This window comes from Oryx dammah, unplaced genomic scaffold (genome assembly GCF_014754425.2).
Source record: "Oryx dammah isolate SB20612 unplaced genomic scaffold, SCBI_Odam_1.1 HiC_scaffold_19, whole genome shotgun sequence".
In the NCBI taxonomy this organism is placed as follows: domain Eukaryota; kingdom Metazoa; phylum Chordata; class Mammalia; order Artiodactyla; family Bovidae; genus Oryx; species Oryx dammah.
Genome location: NW_024070203.1, coordinates 45916969 through 45934881, shown reverse-complemented (window position 1 = coordinate 45934881; position 17913 = coordinate 45916969). Strand labels below are relative to the sequence as shown.

General features: G+C 40.0%; 1 protein-coding gene across 4 annotated transcripts in view; it reads left to right on the top strand.

The window, feature by feature from the left end:
- The window catches only part of NCOA2 (nuclear receptor coactivator 2), a 283927-nt gene that overhangs the window by 136412 nt on the left and 129602 nt on the right, over nt 1-17913 (top strand). The window contains exon 1 of one of the 4 annotated variants that reach the window (XM_040261359.1): nt 14051-16817. The exons of the other annotated variants lie outside the window; for them this stretch is intronic. The gene's annotated coding sequence lies outside the window, so the exon portion shown is untranslated. Of the gene's footprint in view, nt 1-14050; nt 16818-17913 lie in introns of those variants that run through there. 4 annotated transcript variants of the gene reach the window in all.

The following is a 17913-nucleotide window of genomic DNA, read 5'->3' as shown; positions in this document are numbered from 1 at the left end:
ATATTTTTAATCTTCTCTTAAATTTTCTTATGATGCATTTTAAAATATAATTTGTACATCTTGATTATGCAATCCTAATCCTAATTAATGGGCTCTGTTGAGGGAAGAGAGAAGTATGATTTATGTCTGGGTGGCTCTGCTATGTGAGTTTGTTGGTTAAAATGGAGAGGAGTCAGCACCTGTTGTTTTCCTGCTATGTTCTTCTGATCATTGTTGATTGCTTTTGACTTTTCCAGTAATCGACTTAAACCGATGGAACTCAGCTTGATGGCTTTCAGGCCATGTTGGAATACAGACTTAGGCATGGTCAGATTTCTACAGATTTTTAGCTCACCCCATCAGTGTGGTTTTTCTTTCTCATGGAAGCATATTAAATCATATGATTTAATACGAAAGTCATGTTTGATAGGTGAAAAGTATTTTACATACATTTTAGGAACATATTTTATCTTGAGCCAGAGGGATGTATACTTTGCCTTATTCCATTTAAAAATGTCAACAAATAAATTTTGATTCAGTTGTTAGGGTTGTTCAATTTGACTTCTAGGTAGATATGTAGGTGTAGCTTTATATTATTTTTAATAAACTATTAAAATTTTTCAAACCTTTAGCTAATTCTTGGTAGACACATGTGTAATTGAGTCAAATAAGAATTTGACTGACCTTTGATTTTTTTTTTTTTTTAAGAACCGAAGGAAAATGCTAAAATTAGTGGCAGAAACTGTAGGCCTACCTTGTGATTTAAAAAATAAGAGGCATAAATATGGCTTTTTTCTAAAAATGACGGTACCATATATATAGGAATGCATTCTCTGCTTGCTTACTGCTTCGTTTTCTTAAAGATAAAAAAGAAATAGTTTCTTTTGGATCAAGGCAGAAATTTAGGGAGCCTTCTCAGGCTTTCCCTTTTACCACATTTGCTACCCACTGTCTTAGCTAGATTGTGCTTGTATCCACTGACTTCCTGTCCTTCCTCTCTTCCCAAGCTGGTATAAGCCTATTAAAGTTGCGTGTTCGGTGCATGGAGAGACCATGGTTTGCCTGGCAGGATGTACCACTCTTCCGCGACATCCCAGCCATGCCCCTATCAGGGCTGTGATTCAAGGAACTGCAAAAAGAGTGACCCTGGTTTCTTTTTTCCATGTCAAGACCCAATTGTCAGTACTTTGCTTCCCTCCTCTTCTCCATACAGAAGTACTTTTAACATGCACAGAGTAGAGCAATGCATATGAGTACACCCATATTACAAGAGGACTGGGCATGTTAATTATCCTGTGTATGTGTTTGATCATTAAATTTATATGAAAATTAATACAGTATATATTACCGTATGGTTAAAGAACCATATGTTAATACAATATATATTACTGTCATAGGTAAAGACCAAGTCAGATTCTGGGTGTGAATCCAGGCTCTGACACTTAAAGTTTAAAATAGGGAAAAGATAAATGTTTCATTCTTAGGGTTGTTATTAAATGAGATAATGTGTGTAAAGGGCTTAGCACCAGGCTTAGCACTTACTAAGCACTTAATAAAGTCTAGCTGTTCTTAAAGTCGCTTTATTTGAAGCTTTGATATTTAAATGCTGGCTAATTTCTTTTTGCTATAATTACTTCTTAGTATCTGCTATGTGTACGGGATTTTTTTTTAATTTAACTTTATATGTTTTACTAAATTTAGACTCAAATTGGACTGCAGTGTTTCATCACCATATTCACTATTTGCCATATCCTAACCTTTTTACTCTAAAATGAGATCATTTCCCGTGATTTTTATCATTTCTTTATCTTTTCTGTTACAGCATATTGTCATGTCGGCAAGCAATGGGGTTAGCTTTGAAGTTCACCTTTTATGTAACATACTGTTTTATTTTTATCATTATCTATCACATGAACTCAGATAGTATGGCTTTTCCCAGTAGAATGTCTATTCACCAGTTCATGTTTCAATAATTACAGTGATTTGTTTCACTTTTGTTAGGCTCTTTGTAAATGTTTGTAGTTGTTAACCATTTTTTAGCCAGGAGCATCTAAGGAATAAGTTTTTCTATCAAAGTAAGTGATATTGGTTATGTTTTTATGGAAACAAATTGATAGCCTTTTGTATCTTAAAAGTGGGAGACAGGTGTTAATGTACTTTTCATTCATTTTCTTAGTTGGTGATATAATGGTGCTTGTGATAGTTAACTCTCAAGTTGAACATTTAAACTATTAATTTTTTCCCTCATTATTCTGTTTAAAGCAAATGATTAGGTACGGGCATCTACCTCAGCACCAAGCGTAAATAGGCCCTTAATCCTCATTAAACTCTACCTACTTGGAAGTATTAGGGCCAAGAAATATTTTTGAAATGTTCAGATTTATTTCCGCTCTCTGAGTGTGTATTCATTGGCTTCTATTTGCTTTTGATTTAGATATTAGAGGGCTTTGGTTCTCATTCTTTCTTGGGAGAGGTGTTGAATATGAAGAGACGACTTAGAGTACATGTCTTCTGCCAGATTTTCCTCACACGTTATATTTGGCTCGTCCCTCTGACTAATAAGTCTTGAGTTTAACACCTGAATCAGGAACACAATGCGGTGAATTTGTTCTCTATTCTGGCATTTTAATTTCTCATTTACATATGGCATAGTTTATCCCAGTCATAAGACTTTTACATGGCAGGTCTCTACTCAACACAAAATACAGAAGCATGCAATAAAAGTACAGGATTGAGGGTTCTACTGAGTTTATCTTATCCCTATTTATTTGTTTCTTTGACATATTCTGTAGACTTTGAAGTTTGAGTATAGTCTGAGACGGCATTCTAATCCTAGCTTTGTATTTAAATCGTAGTAAACTATTATGCACCTAATGCTATGCAGTACTTATTTCTTCATCTAAAATTTTATGAATAATAATAATTTCTCTCGTGTTTTAATAATACTTAATTTTTCGCTATAAACACCTTATTTGTCTCTGGAATAAAATGGTTTTTTTTTTTTTTTTTAAAGTACTGCAAATTTGTTATGGTTGCTATCAAATTTAACAATTTAAGCTTATATTATGTACCAAGGTATCATAATAAGTGCTGTAGAGAATACAAAGATGAGTAATACACAAACTCTGACATCAAAGAACTTATAATCATAGTGCTGGGCCTCTTTCAAGTTTATAATATACTTAGGGTAAATTAAGTACATAAGCATTAATAACCAGGATATACAAAGAATATGGTAGTGTTTTACGTCTGTGTCCTCAGTTTCTGATACATTGCCTGGCACATACCAAAAGATCAATACATGTTTCTTGATTGACTGGAAAGGTGCTGTCAGAGTAGTTGGTGATTTCTTGGGACAGAGATAGCAAAGGGTCTCTTGTATGAAGGGCTTAGGGGTGACTTCAGGAGGAGGTGGCCATTGATAATAACCTTTGGAGGATCGGTAAGATTTACATAGGCAGAGAATGGCAAGGGACACTTCACTCTCAACAGAAAGGGACAAGACGCACGAATGATTGTCAGGTCTAAGAGCACTGGGTACTCCAGCTTGACCAGAACTGAGAACACAGAGCTGGAGGAATATTTGCTCAGAAAACCTAGAAAACCAGGTAGATTCCACAAGCCTCCGAATGCCAGATCCTTATTTTATTTCACAGAGAATAAGAAATAAGAGAAAAGGAAAGAAAACTGACATTTTTATTTTTGAGTTCCTACTGCATGTTAGGAACTGTGATAGAAGGTTATCATCACCGCACCAGTCCTCAATGAATTGAGGATCTTAGTATACGGTGCTTTCTGCCTTCAAGTTCACCATGAAGGGACCGTAGCACCAGAATTTGATACTGATCCTAGGGTAAGTGGAGAAAGGGAGAGTACCTGGAGATATTCCGGGGGAAGCCTGCTTTAGAGACGAGAAAGTTCTGACTCTTGGGGAGGAGTTGGAAGGGAGATGTGATCAAGAGAAACTGTAAACGTAGATGTTGGAAACTGATTGGGCTTGAAGACAGAGAAGGGGTAGTTACAGGAAACTTACTGGGTGACAGGAACTGAAAAGCAGCTGACAGGGGAAGAGGAGTTTGCTCAGAGAGGTGCAGGGTCCTCGCATCTGGGAGAGAGGTCGATGGTGGGCTGATAGCTGGGCACTGGAGCTGAGTGAGGTCCTGAGGCTGGAAGTTGTGTCCCAGTTTTACTGATGTGATCACAGGAACTGCATTATCAGTGGAGTGCCTTTATAGCCAGAAGCGAAACCAGGATTGTTATTCAATCCAAAACAGCCATAGGGTTTTTTGGGTATTTTTGTTTGCTTGCTTGTTTGGCTTGGTGGCAGAGAGACGTAGACTCAGCACAGATCAGGGAGGTGAGGTCTGAAGCATGTTCGTGCAGTGTCAGTAAAGCCAAGTTTTGGAAAAAGTACAAAATCCAGTTTCTGACAGAAGCTGAATGGTACCAGGCTTGAAGAAAAATGGTGAGACAGTATTGGGGTTGGCCAAAAAGTTCATTTCGGTTTTCCTGAATATCTTACAGAAAAACCCAAACAAACTTTTTGGCAAACATGTATCCACGGCTCTCAGGAGGGCCAGAGACGCTATGGCTATTTGGAAAGGTGAGGGGCTGGTGGTGGCTGTCCCAGCGATGGCGCATGCTATGTGTCTAAAGATGTAGCAGGAGGGTCCTTGCTGCCCTAGCTGAAATGCCCTCAATTTCCCTGCTTTTCTCACCCCTCTCCATTCTTTTTCCTCCTTAGCACTTAGCACTAGGTCACATGTGGCGTCTTTTTACTCATTTATCGTGTTTATTGGCCCTTTCTAGATTGTTAGGGTCAGGAGGACAAGGATTTTTATCACTTTCGCCACTATATCCACAGTGCCTGCAGATGGTAAGGACCTCAGTGATTAGTTGAGGAATAGATGAATAGCAGTTACAGTGGTTTGCATAGTAGCTTTCTCCTTCTTTATACTGTAAACTTATTGAGTGGTTGTCTCTGTACCCCTAATAATGCCTTGGAATAGTGTAACTTAAGCATAAAGTTTTATTTCCAAAAGCATCAGAGAGAAAAAACAGGGGATGTGGGATTCATCTGGTCTGAGGTTAAAATTTTGTTCTTACTAATCTGACTGATACTAAGTTACCAAACCTCTCTCTAAGCCTCATTTTCCTTAGTTGTAAAATAGGGATAAATTAATACCTATGTTACAGGGCTATAGAAAGGATTAAAGAGATAATACATGTCAGAGTGGCTGGCATATAATTTGTACCTACTAAATATTAATAACTGGTGTTTTGCAATGTTTCAATTGTGTAACCCTGAATAAGTTATTTAACCTCGCCAAGCCTCAGTTTTTTCATCTCTCAAAGGGGAAGATGAAGCCACTCTCATATGGTATTTGGAGGAACCAGTGGGACGCCACATACAAAAACACCTGGCTGGCCCAATGCCTGCACACTTGGGGATCATTAAGCACGAGTACCCTGGTACTGGGATGGCAAGCTCGGCTTCTTCTCTGGTGCCGATTCCTATCGATAATAGCGACTGCCTGGGGGTGCTGGGTCAGAAGAAGGAGAGGCGTGCACTCAGGCTCAGAAATGATTCACTAGCATTGTCTGCCGAGCCAGGGGAGAAGGGCGACTAGAGCACACATGTACATTTGCTAAGCCTCACAGATTCCGTACCAAGGTCCAGCCTTGAGAGACTCCGTCTCATTTCATGTCCCAGTGTTTTTGCCTTTCAGTGAGCACGTATCAATTACCCTATTCCACAGGAAAATAGAAATAAATTAGGAATCCTCTGTTAGCTTGGATGATCGAGAGTTACCTGTGTCTGCTGTTCATGGCCTGCTTAAGGAAGATCTTAGACACCCAACCTGTTCTGTGTTCTCTTGCTTCTGAGATGATGAATAAATTGTTCTCTGACCTTCTCGTTGAGCTTCTCTTGCTTAGTTGACATGTGGTTTTATCTTCTGTTTTGTAGGTTTGGCAGAAAGTACTCCTAAGTTTGGGGGTAATTTTACTTAATATAATAAACTAACACAAATCACTTGAAGCCTTGGGCACACAGCAGGTGGCTTCACCAGGCCTAAAGGTGACAATGATTTGGCAGCTGACAAAGAACACGCTTTCATTGAGGCAGTAATAACAATGTAGGAGATATAAGCAAAACTCTGAATAGGAGGACATTTTTTGACCTTGCCTAACTAAAATATGACTATATTAGAATTTTAGGAAAATTCTGGTCAAATATCCATACTAAAGTTACCGTTGTACCCATGTTTAAGTGTCCATGTCTGTGACGTTAAGTACATGCACATTATCATACAGCCATCACCAATATCCATCTTCAGAACTTTTTCATCTTCCACAGTTGAAAGTCTATACCTACTGAACACTAACTCCCCATTCCTTACCCCACCCCGTCCCCATTTCCTGGCAACTACCCTTATACTTTCTGCCTCTATAAATTCGACTGGTTTAGAAAGTTCATATAAGAGGTTCTAATCTTTTTTGTGACTTACTTATTGCACTTAGGATGTCTTCAGGACTCATCCATCTTGTAGCATAGGTCAAAACTTCCTTTTTATAGCTGAAAAATACTCCATTGTTTGTATGTATGTATATACATACACACCCCACATTTTATTTATCCATTCATCTGTCAGTAAACATTTGGGTTATTTCCACCTTTTGGCTATTGTGAATAATGTTGTTAAGAACATAGAAGTACAAATCTTTGTTCAAGTCTCTGCTTTCAATTCGTTCGGGTTCTTACCCAGAAGTGGAATTGCTGAGTTACATGGTAATTCTGTGCTTAGTTTTTTTGGAGAACTCACATACCGTTTTCCAGTTTACCTGCCACCAGCAATGCACATGGGTTCCATTTTCTCCATTATTTCCCCTTGCAAATATGTATTTCATAGTTTTTTTTGATAATGACCATTTAAATGAGTGTAAGAATTGATGCTTTTGAACTGTGGTGTTGGAGAAGACTCTTGAGAGTCCCTTGGACTGCAAGGAGATCCAACCAGTCCATTCTGAAGGAGATCAGCCGTGGGATTTCTTTGGAAGAAATGGTGCTAAAGCTGAAACTCCAGTACTTTGGTCACCTCATGCGAAGAGTTGACTCATTGAAAAAGACTTTGATCCTGGGAGGAATTGGGGGCAGGAGGGAAAGGGGACGACAGAGGATGAGATGGCTGTCTGGCATCACTGACTCGATGGACGTGAATCTGAGTGAACTCCGGGAGTTGGTGATGGACAGGGAGGCCTGGTGTGCTGCGATTCATGGGGTTGCAAAGAGTCGGACACGGCTGAGTGACTGAACTGAACTGAACTGAACTGAAAGTGGTATCTCCTTGTAGTTTTAGTTTGTATTTCCATAATGACCAGTGGTGTTGGAGCATCTTTTCACGTGCTTTTTGGCTATTTGTATATCTTTGGAGAAGTGTCTTTTCAATTTCTTTTTTACTGTTTTTTTATATCAAATTGTTTGGGTTTTTGGTTGTATTATAGGAGCTCTTTATACTGGATATCAATCCTTTATCAAATAAATATGATTTGCAAATGTTTTCCCCTATTCCATAGGTTGCCTTTTCATTCTATTGATAGTATTCTTTGATGCTCAAAAGCTTTTTATTTTAATAAAGGCCAACTTACCTATTTTTTCCTCTGGTTTTGTATGCTTTTGATGTCATATCTAAGAAATCATTACCAAATCCAGCATCATGAAACTTTCCCCCCTCTGTTTTCTTGAATCCAGCATCATGAAACTTTCCCCTCTCTGTTTTCTTGTAAGAATTTTATAGTTTTAGCTGTTATGTTTAGGTCTTTGATCTACTTTGAGTTAATTTTTGTATATGTAAGGTAAACATGGCTTCCCTGATAGCTCAGTTGGTAAAGAATCCGCCTGCAATGCAGGAGACCTCGGTTCAATCCCTGGGTTGGGAGGATCCCCTGGAGAAGGGAAAGGCAGCCCACTCCAGTATTCTGACCTAGAGATTTCCATGGACTATGTAGTCCATGGGGTCGCAAAGAGTCAGACACAGCTGAGTGACTTTCACTTTTCAAAGTAGAGTCCACCATCATAATTTTTTGTATGTGGATATCCAGTTTTCCCAGAACCATTTGTTGAAATATGAAGGCCCCATTGACTCTTGGCACCTGTGTCAGAAACCATTCTACCATGTATGAGAGTTTATTTGTAGGCTGTGTTATTAGACATAAGTGTAGGTATCTTTAGGTATAGTCTCATCATTCCTCACTGATTTATTGCTACAATATTCTGACTATTCTTCCCCACGTAGTATCATTTCTTGAAGTTCCTCCCTATGGAAATCTTTCTCTTTTAGAAAAACGATCATCTCTTCAACTGCTCAGAACCTTTCATGGGTTCCTCATTCCCCACAGGATGGATTTCAGCCTCCTCAGCTCTGCAGACAGGGCTTATCCTAGCCTGATCCATGCCCACCTCTGCAGCCTCTTTTCCCACCACCTTCTTTTAGGCATTAATCCTTTCGGCTGTGATCATGTGGATTTCATTGGATCTCCGGTAAGAAATGTGCTGTCACGCTCCCCTGCTGTTTTACCTTTTTCTCCCCTTCCTCACACACTAGACAGTCCTGCTTGTCCTGCTCTCTAAAGCTTTCCCTGGCCCTCCCCATTCAGAGTTGGGCATTGACTCTCTTTGTCTTTTAACAGCCCATCTTGAGAAGGCATTTCTGATCATATACATTTTGCTTACTTCTCTCTTTGCCCTCGTTGACGACGGGCCTCTAGAGGACAGGGATTTTTTTGTCCTGTCGATTTTTGTGTCCCTACTGCCTGACTTGGTGCCTTACCTGACACTGTTCTGAATAAGTACTTGTTGAATGAAACGAATCAATCCACAACTACAAGAGAAATGAGAGCGAGAAAGAAGTGAAAGACATCAGGGCAGGTGTCAAACATGTTTTTCTTTTGTTATAAATTATTGCTACAGCCTGTGAGGCTTTAAGGAAAGATGACTTTTTTTTTTGCCTCTAATGATATTTCCCCTCTTCTCCTAGATTGGCTACTATGACATACACTCTTGCTCACCAGGGCAAGTAATCTTAGAATTATGAAAGGAAGGCGTGACTAAGGCAAAAGCAGGAAAAGAAAAAGCAGGGGTGAGGGGGAGAAGGAAGAAATCATCCACCTCGTTTAAAAAGCATTTAACAGGGGACCCTTGAAGCTGAACCAGAAGTGGCTGTGGTGCGGAGATAGAGCACTGTGCTGTGCTGTGTGAGGCGTGGTCTTCCGCACATGCTCCCCACTTGTGACAAGTCCCTCTCATGCCCGTGGAAATGTAGAATAGATGAATAATTCACTATTTGCCTCAGAATATAGCACCTCCACCAAGAGAGACTTTTTTTTTCTCTTCTGTATTTATATGGCCAAATTTGTGAACTAGTGAAAACTTTCAGTCAGATCTTAGTTAAAGCAGACTGGCAAGAAAAAACAAAAATTCTTATTATCAGTTACCTGCATAGCGTTCCTTTATGATCTAGTGAGAAAAGCAAGCCAGGCTCTTCTAGTCCTCGTTGTGTATGTGGCTGTCACTCTCTTTTGACTCTATTTGGGAGAAGTTAATACGTAGAGGAGGCAGAGAACAGTAGAGTGAGAAGAGCAAGTCTGGCTAATCTACCAGGGTTTGAAGATGACAAGAAGGTGTGTTTAAGGCCATTAGCCATCACCGTCAAAGGATGTAGTTCTTCCGTTTTGTCCCTGGAATCTCATTCCCATCTAACCTTTTAAAGAAACAGTATGGTCTAGTCTTGCCCTTTTGAGCTCTTAAGAACAGCTGGGGAAATTTTCTCCTTACAATGTAAATGGCTCTAAGGTTATGAATTGAAAAGATCTAACCGGAGACTGAGAAGTTATCCAAGGTTGGGAATTTGAGGTGGAAGAATTCTAGAGTCCCAACATGAGATGGCCCTCGCGTTTCTTGTTTTGTTTTGGTTTTTTAAGCCCCACAATTTTATCATTCTAAATGGTCGTTTATCCCATCAGAGCCTTCTAGGGAATAATGCCAATCTCAGAGGGCTGGATTAATCAGTGAGTCAAATTCTTGTGGTCTTTAATCTGCTCCCTGAGCCTTCGGCATTTTTAGAATCCTGAGGAATAAAAGTTATAAATCCTGATAGACGGCTGGGTTTCTCATTCATTCTGGTTAGCAGATCACCCAGGAATTTCATTTCTAACCCAGGGGTACTCAGTGACTTCAGAGAATAAATGCACCTCTTAAGGGCGACTCTTTGGAATGGTTTACATGTGAACTAACTGGGAAGAATCAGCTTCAGTAGTCAAAGCCTCTAAAGTCCTTGGATGAAGCACAGATGCTGAGCTGGAAATGCAGTGTGCTATTTGTATATTATTTCATTCCATGAAGTGGCAACTTGGCAGAGTCGTATTTAGAAGTGATTGTACTCTCTAGTCCTTCTCCTCAGCTGTCTTTTGTGTGGGTATAATTTCCTGCAGTCGTATCATAGACATTTATGCACTGCTGTTTGCATAAGCCTTTTATTGGAAATAACCCAGCAAAATAGCATTCACTGCTAGCTAGCTTAGCACAGTTGGGCCTTCTCGAAGACATACTACCCTGCATATCAGAAGAGTGAAATCTCTAGTTAATGTTAGCGGGCTGACAGCCATAGGCAGCATATTCTCAGAGAGGCCTTCTTGCTATCCCTGCCTCCCCTCTTGAGGAAGAAGGCCCAGGGAGCCAAGTGACATAATTCTATGCACACAGGTGCCTCATAAAAACAGCTAGTTCAAACGGGTGTTATTACTTTTCACTTTATTGACTTATACTAGGTATGCAACTGATGCCTTATTGCATTAAAAATGTATTTAACAAAGAGATTAACTATTCCATGACATTTTATCAGGTTTTCAAAGCCTGATATTTTGGTTTAATATAGAATTACAGTGCTAGTGGGCTAACAAATTAATATCATAAATGACCTAAAGTTTATTCACCCTGCAGCTTGTTAACTGTGACACCTTCAGGGTTTATCTCATTTTTAATCATTTGAGTTAATAAAATGTCTTGGTGCATCAGGAAATCTTTGTCAATTAAATATTTACCCTTTTTTCTTTTGGTATAGTGAATTCTAGTTTTTGAGGTTTGTATAATGGAAATTTAAAATAGTATTTATAACCCCCACCCCCATGTATCCTTCACCCAGTTTTAGAAGTTATCAACAATTTACTGTGTTTTAAAATTATGGAAACTTTGAAAGTGAAAGTGAAGTCGCTCAGTAGTGTCCGACTCTTTGTGACCCCGTGGACTGTAGCCCACCAGGCTCCTCCGTCCATGGGATTCTCCAGGCAAGAATATTGGAGTGGGTTGCCATTTCCTTCTCCAAGGGATCTTCCCGACCCAGGGATCGAACCCAGGTCTCCTGCATTGCAGGCAGACACTTTAACCTCTGAGCCACCACTAAGGGTTTAAAAATTGAAATTAAAATCCCCTATACTATCATCCACCTAATCCAACTCTTACATTTTATGTATTCTCTTCTCTTCTTAGTATAAAGTTATAAAAGAAAGATTGTTTCTCTTTTTGCTGAACATCATATCAAACTAAGGGCTAATAATAGCTGCCATCAATTGATGTCTTCCGGTGCCAGGCTCTGGGCTAGTTGAGTTCAGTTGTTCAGTCATGTCTGACTCTGGGCTAGTTGCTTTCCATATAATTTATAGACTCTTGACAAGAACAACACAGTGTAGGCCCCCCAACTTTCCCCGTTTACAGATAGGAAACCTGAGACTCAGAGAGTCATGAAGTAACTTGCTCAAGGTTGTGTGTCTAGCAATGGAGTCCAACTAAAATGTAGTTCTAAGGCCATACTCTCTCCTCCCTATAAAGTGGCCTATTCAAAAGCATTTTTTCATATTGCTATATAATTACCTTTTTAAGGAAAAAGAAATGTCAGTACTTGAATTTGACCATTTAATCTATAGAGGCAGTGCTAGGATAGATGATGGTGAGGATTTAAAGAAATAAGGGCATGATCTCTACCCTTCAGTGTTTATGCTCCAGTGCAGAGAAAGCTAATCCCTAAGAGACACTGACAGAGTACACAAAACAGGGCTTTGTCTGGTGTCATTAGCTGTAAATGTTATAAAGCCTCTACAGAGAAGGAAATGAACAAGGAGCACGCCCATGTGTAGGGAAGGCTGCTAACACATGTAGAATTTCAGCTAAGATTTAAAAGGCTGACAGTGTCAAATGTTGGTATGGCTGTGGGACACCCAGATCTCTTATGCATGGCTCGTGGAAGTGTAAAGCTAGCTTAGAAAACACATTGACAGTTTCTTACACTTATCCACGAGCCCCCAATTCCATCATAGGTGTTTACCCACCCGAAATGAAAACTCATGTCTATGAAAAGACTTGCACATGGTACTGGGAGCAACTTGTATATAGTCACCCCTTCCCTCAGTAGATTTCTTTTTCTGAGTGACAGATGACCACAAATAACTCCCAATTATTAGCTTACCATGCTATAGATCTGAAATTGAGCACGGCGTCGATGTGATTCTCTGCTCAGAGCATCACCAGGCTAAAACAAAGGTGTCAGCAAGAGTGAGTTCTCATCTGAAAGCTCTCGGAGGAAAATCCACTTTCAGCTCATTCTTGTTAGCAGAATTCAGGGTCTTGGATCAATGGGACTGAGATCCTGTGTCCTTGCTAGGTGTTAGCTGAATGCCACTCTCTGTGCCTAGAGGTCATCCATCTTTCTTGACATTGGATTTCTTCCATCTTAATGTCATCTAAGGTTTATAGAGTCTTTCTCGGACTTGAGACTTCTAACTTCTGCTCCCGCTTCATGGAGAAAATGCGTTATGATTAGGCCTCAGTAATCTTCCCTGGACTTCCCTGGTGGCTCAGTAGTAAAGAATCTGCCTGCCACTGCAGAAGACCTGGGTTCGATCCCTGGGTCAGGAAGATCCCCTGGAGAAGGAAATGGCAACCCACTCCAATATTCTTGCCTGGGAAATCCCATGGACAGAGGAGCCTGGTGGGCTACAGCCCATGGGATTGAAAAGAGTTGGACAGGACTTAGCGACTAAACACCACCACCACCACCTCAATAATCTCCCTACCTTAAAGTCAGCAGTGCCATGTGACATAACCCAATGATTAGCATGGAAATCTACCATATTGACAATGCTGGGGATTATGACGGATGTGTACCTTAGGATGTGGAGCAGTCTTGCAGAACCATTTTTAGAATTCTGTTTACCGCAAGCTCCCCACTTGAAACAGTCCAAATGCGCATCAAAGGAAAGTAGATGAACTGCCGTATAGTCACACAGTGGAATTACCCTGAGCACTGAAAAAGAGCAAATGATTATTATATGCAATGACACAAAAGTGAAGTCACTCAGTCATGTCCGACTCTTTGCGACCCCGTGGACTGTAGCCTACCAGGCTCCTCTGTCCATGGGATTCTCCAGGCACGAGTGCTGGAGTGGGTTGCCATTTCCTTCTCCAGGGGATCTTCCCGACCCAGGGATTGAACCCTGGTCTCCCACATTGCAGGCATACGCTTTAACCTCTGAGCCACCAGGGAAGCCCTGCAATAACACAAAACGTGATGCTAAGGAATCATGAAAAGTACTTATTGTCTGATTCCCTTTGTTTGAAGTTCTAGAAAAAGCTAAACCAATCTGTGGTAGCAGAAGAGTCACAGTTGTTGGGGTGAGGGGGTGGGCTCAGGAGAGCTCTGCTGGGTGATGACCATGCTATGTATCTAGATAAGTGCTTTCACTGGTGTGTGTGTGTCAGTCGCTCAGGCATGTCCGACTCTTTGCGACCCCACAGACTGTAGCCCACCAGCCTCCTTTGTCCATCGGATTCTCCAGGGAGGAATACTGGAGTGGGTTGCCATTTCCTCCTCCAGGGGTTCTTCCCAACCCAGGCTTTCGTTGGGAAGAGTGCTTAACTTTATTCTTAACATCTGTTTATTGCACCAAGTGTAAATTTCACCTTATTACTCTATTGAATTCTTGTTTGACTTCTCATCAGACTTTCGGTTTAAGAAATTAATCACAATTATATAAATACCACCATCAGGAAACCTTAAAGCTAGAAACAGCTTTACAAACCATCCAGCCTAATTCCCTTGTCAACACTTATGCCCTCGTGAAGAAAAAGGGTTAAAATTGATAAACTGGAGTCTGCTACAGCCACCAGCCTGCCCTCAGGAGGGGGCTAGACAGCTTCACCCACTTGTGCTTGCCAGCAGAAGACATGAGAGAGGGACAGCTTTGCTAACTGTGGTATGTCTTGAAGCGTAAGCGCAGAATCTGGAGTAAGACATTTTACTTGGAAGTTTTGGCAAGAGACATTTTCTTCCTGTGATGGTTTTGGTCAGTGAATTCTCAGCAGATTTTCAGGCTGCCCATGACCGGCTGAGAAATAATTTGTGAACTCCATTGTAGCTGATAAAGGACCACACGGTGGTAAAGAGTGCTTGTGACCTCACCTTAGCTCAGGATAACCAAAGCTTTGATGATGTTGTGAACAGAAAAAGGACAAATAGGTGGATGGATTTCACAAAATTACCCCCTATAGTTTTTATGCTGTTCCTTTAAAAGAAGAAGTATTCTCTCATATCTGCTATGGTTAGTTTCCTATAATAACATTAATTTCCTATGATGCCCTGGATGATTATTGATTTTAGATTTTAAGTGCACAATGAAAATATTTAGGTGGCTGTTAAAATCATTATAACTTGTAAAAGTTCTTTGTGCTTTGGCTTTTTTGATGAAGTATCACCAGGTGTGAGCGTTTGAGTGTTTTAAATATATTTTCTTGATGTTTCAAATTTCTCTGCTGGAGTCCTCATGGAAGCTGTGCTCACTTACCACTGTGTAGTCACCAGAGGCTTGGTGAGATGTTAGGACTGTGTTCCAGGAGAGTGACCCCGGTCCCTTCCAGTGACTGGAAGAGAATTAGTCAACACCCACTCCAGCCTGCTCAAGTTATTTATGTGTTGAGTGGTTAATTAAATTAAAACTAAAAAGTTTCAGAATTAGAATTATCAAAATTTTGAGGTTCTTAGAAATTAGAGATTTTTGTATGGATGACTTTTATGTGGTAATAGTTCCTGCTATCTAGTTGTATCTATAACAACTTTTGTTTTTTCCTATATTAAAGAGTATAATTTTGGCTTGGTTTTCTTAGGGATAATGCAGTTTGTATAAAATGATTTGGTGAGGTGAAAACTGTCTTGATCTCCAGATACTGAAACAATTCTTTTTTAACATATCTACACACACACACACACACCCAAATACTTCTGATTCCACTTAAACAAGGGGTCTAAAGTAGTTAAATTTCACAGAAACAGAAAGTAGATGGTGTGCCAGAGCCTGGAGGGAAGGGGAAATGGGAGTTGTTGTTTAATGGGTGCAGTTTCAGTTTTGCAAGATGAAAAAGGTCGGGAGCACTATTGCACAACCGTGTGCACAGGCTTAGCTCTACCAAGCTGTGCATTCAAAAGTGGTAGCTTTTAATGCTGTGTGTATTTTAGCACAGTGAAAAGTTAAAAAAGGAAAATACCTGCTGTGTTTTCCGGTTTTGAGATGAGAAAACCAAGGCAAGAAATAAAGCCCAAATATGTCAAATGGAGCTTCCTCCGTTGCTTTAGTGGGACTGTCTGTCTTATTTCAGTCTAGAAGCAGCAGCGCCCTCCCAGTGGCGTGACTTTCTTCTGGGGCCACTCCTTGGCTCATCTTCCTCTCGGCTTTCCACTTCTCAGCATATTCTTACACTTAAACTCCTTTCCCAAATTGCTTGTCTGATAGATTTAAGAGTTTTTTTTTTTTTAATGCAAACAAAGAGAGCAGATAATGTCATCCACCACTGTCTCTTTGCCTAGCACTTCAACCTGTTACCAAGGACACTAAAAAAAAAAAAAGTGTGGAGCAACTACCGTGTGTCAGGCACTGACGTAGTGCTTCCACACGTGTGTTTCAAAAGTTGATCGTTTATCAGAAATCAAACAAACTGGCCAGATTCAGAAGACCTTTTGATTTTTTTTTTTTTAATGTTTTAAAGATTGTTTTGGCCATGGTGATATTTTTCTCCGTGGAATAACCTGAAGATTACGTAGGGTGCATTTCCGATAGGATACATTTTGATGTTGAAAACGTGTGCTTACATGTGTTTTGCTAATACATGAAACTAGTTAAATGCCAGTGTTTGGGCAGGTATCATGTCTCCCCCAGTGTTCTTGAGGCCAGATGTGTCAACTTTATATTACTGGGTCAGAAGTTCTAGAGAACAGGAGCAGACAGGTCTCCTCTGTCCCACTGGAGCGTTCGTGGCCAGCGTGCTGCTCCCTGCTGCACCAAAGACCATGCATCAGAGTGTTTGCATCAAGCAGTTATTTTTAGCAGCAGACCTAGAAATTTTTAGTATTTTCATGTTACGGTAGATCTTTTAAATGTATTATGATCATTCCAAGAAGAATAAATAATTTGAGACACGTGTATGTGAGTGCATGTGTGCATTTTGCACGTGTGTGTGAGAGAGACACATCCCCTTAATAACAGGAGGGGATAGAGGCTTATTCAGTCTATTATCATAAAGCTCTGCTAATGTAGCTTCAGAGTCATGTGACCACAGAAAAGGCTATTATCTCAATGAAAAGGAAACTGGTTTTTCGAGCAAGCAATAGAATAGAAGCAGGAAGAATTTTCGAGTGTTCCACCATGCTGGATTGTCAAAGGGGGATCTGTCTGATCAGCAGCTAAAAAAGGATTTGTGAGGCTAGTTTGTCAGCTATCGTTAGAAGCAAGTGATGGAGAAGGTAAGCGGCAGGGTGCTCAGCATGTGCTCAGGTTTACATCAAGGCATAATGTTGGTTTGGGTTAACAGAAAAGATTTGTCTCTGAGGCAGTAAATTAATTGCTAATTGTGAGGTTGTTTTACTTTTTTTCGTTTGGAAGAGTGATGCATGGTGTTTTGATTTACCTCACTGGTGAAAATCAGGACAAGCTGCCGAGCTCTGGTTTGAACGACCGAGGCTGTGGACAGTTACAAGGTGTGTTTCACAAGTGCTCTGACTGAACATTTGGCAGTGTTCTTGGAATTCTGTGTGCCTGTGGACTGGATGTGTGTGTTGTCGAGGGAGAACTGAGCATGACAACCAGGCAGTGACAGCCTTCTCAGGATCAAATAGATACAAACGCGATGCAGATTGACTCTTTTGTGGTTTCTTTTGTGTTTATTTAGCAATTAAAGGTTTCTCGCAGTTTCTTTACAGTGGCCAGATACAGTCTCTTGCTTGTTTCAGGAAATGAACTGGTAAGCATTGTTTAAATTTTCAAAGAAGAATCAAAGGTAAATTTTACTCATTAAGGAATAGATATAAGCTTGCTGTTTGTATCTCAGTTCATTTTTTTCCCCAATATCCTTTTGTAATTTTTTTATCCTAAAAAAAGAGCTTTGCAGTGAATTTGAAAACATCTAAATTTTGGTTAGGTAATAATTTGGAGGGGGAGGGTAGAGGCCTCGAATGAATGATTTGTTTTGTATACAATACCTAACTTTCTCTGATTTATTACATCCTTCTGCTACTATATGCAGAAAGCTGAAAGCATTCAGTTAATCTTTGGACCAAGCTTGCCCACTTTTGCTCATGCTAATGCTATTAATTCTCTTAGCAGTCTGTACCCTTTCTCTTAACCTTGGAAGTGTAGTACTTAAAAATCTGAAATTGGTGAAAGATAATCATAAGCTTTATCTGAAAAGGGTTAACTCTTACAGTATGAATTCCCTAATATGTTTTCTATTTAATTTCTAGACCAGATATACACATCTTTGGGTGTGGGTATGTTTCAAACCACATATATTATTACATTGTATACTTCTCCCTTTTGAAATTGACGTTGATGGAAATAAGA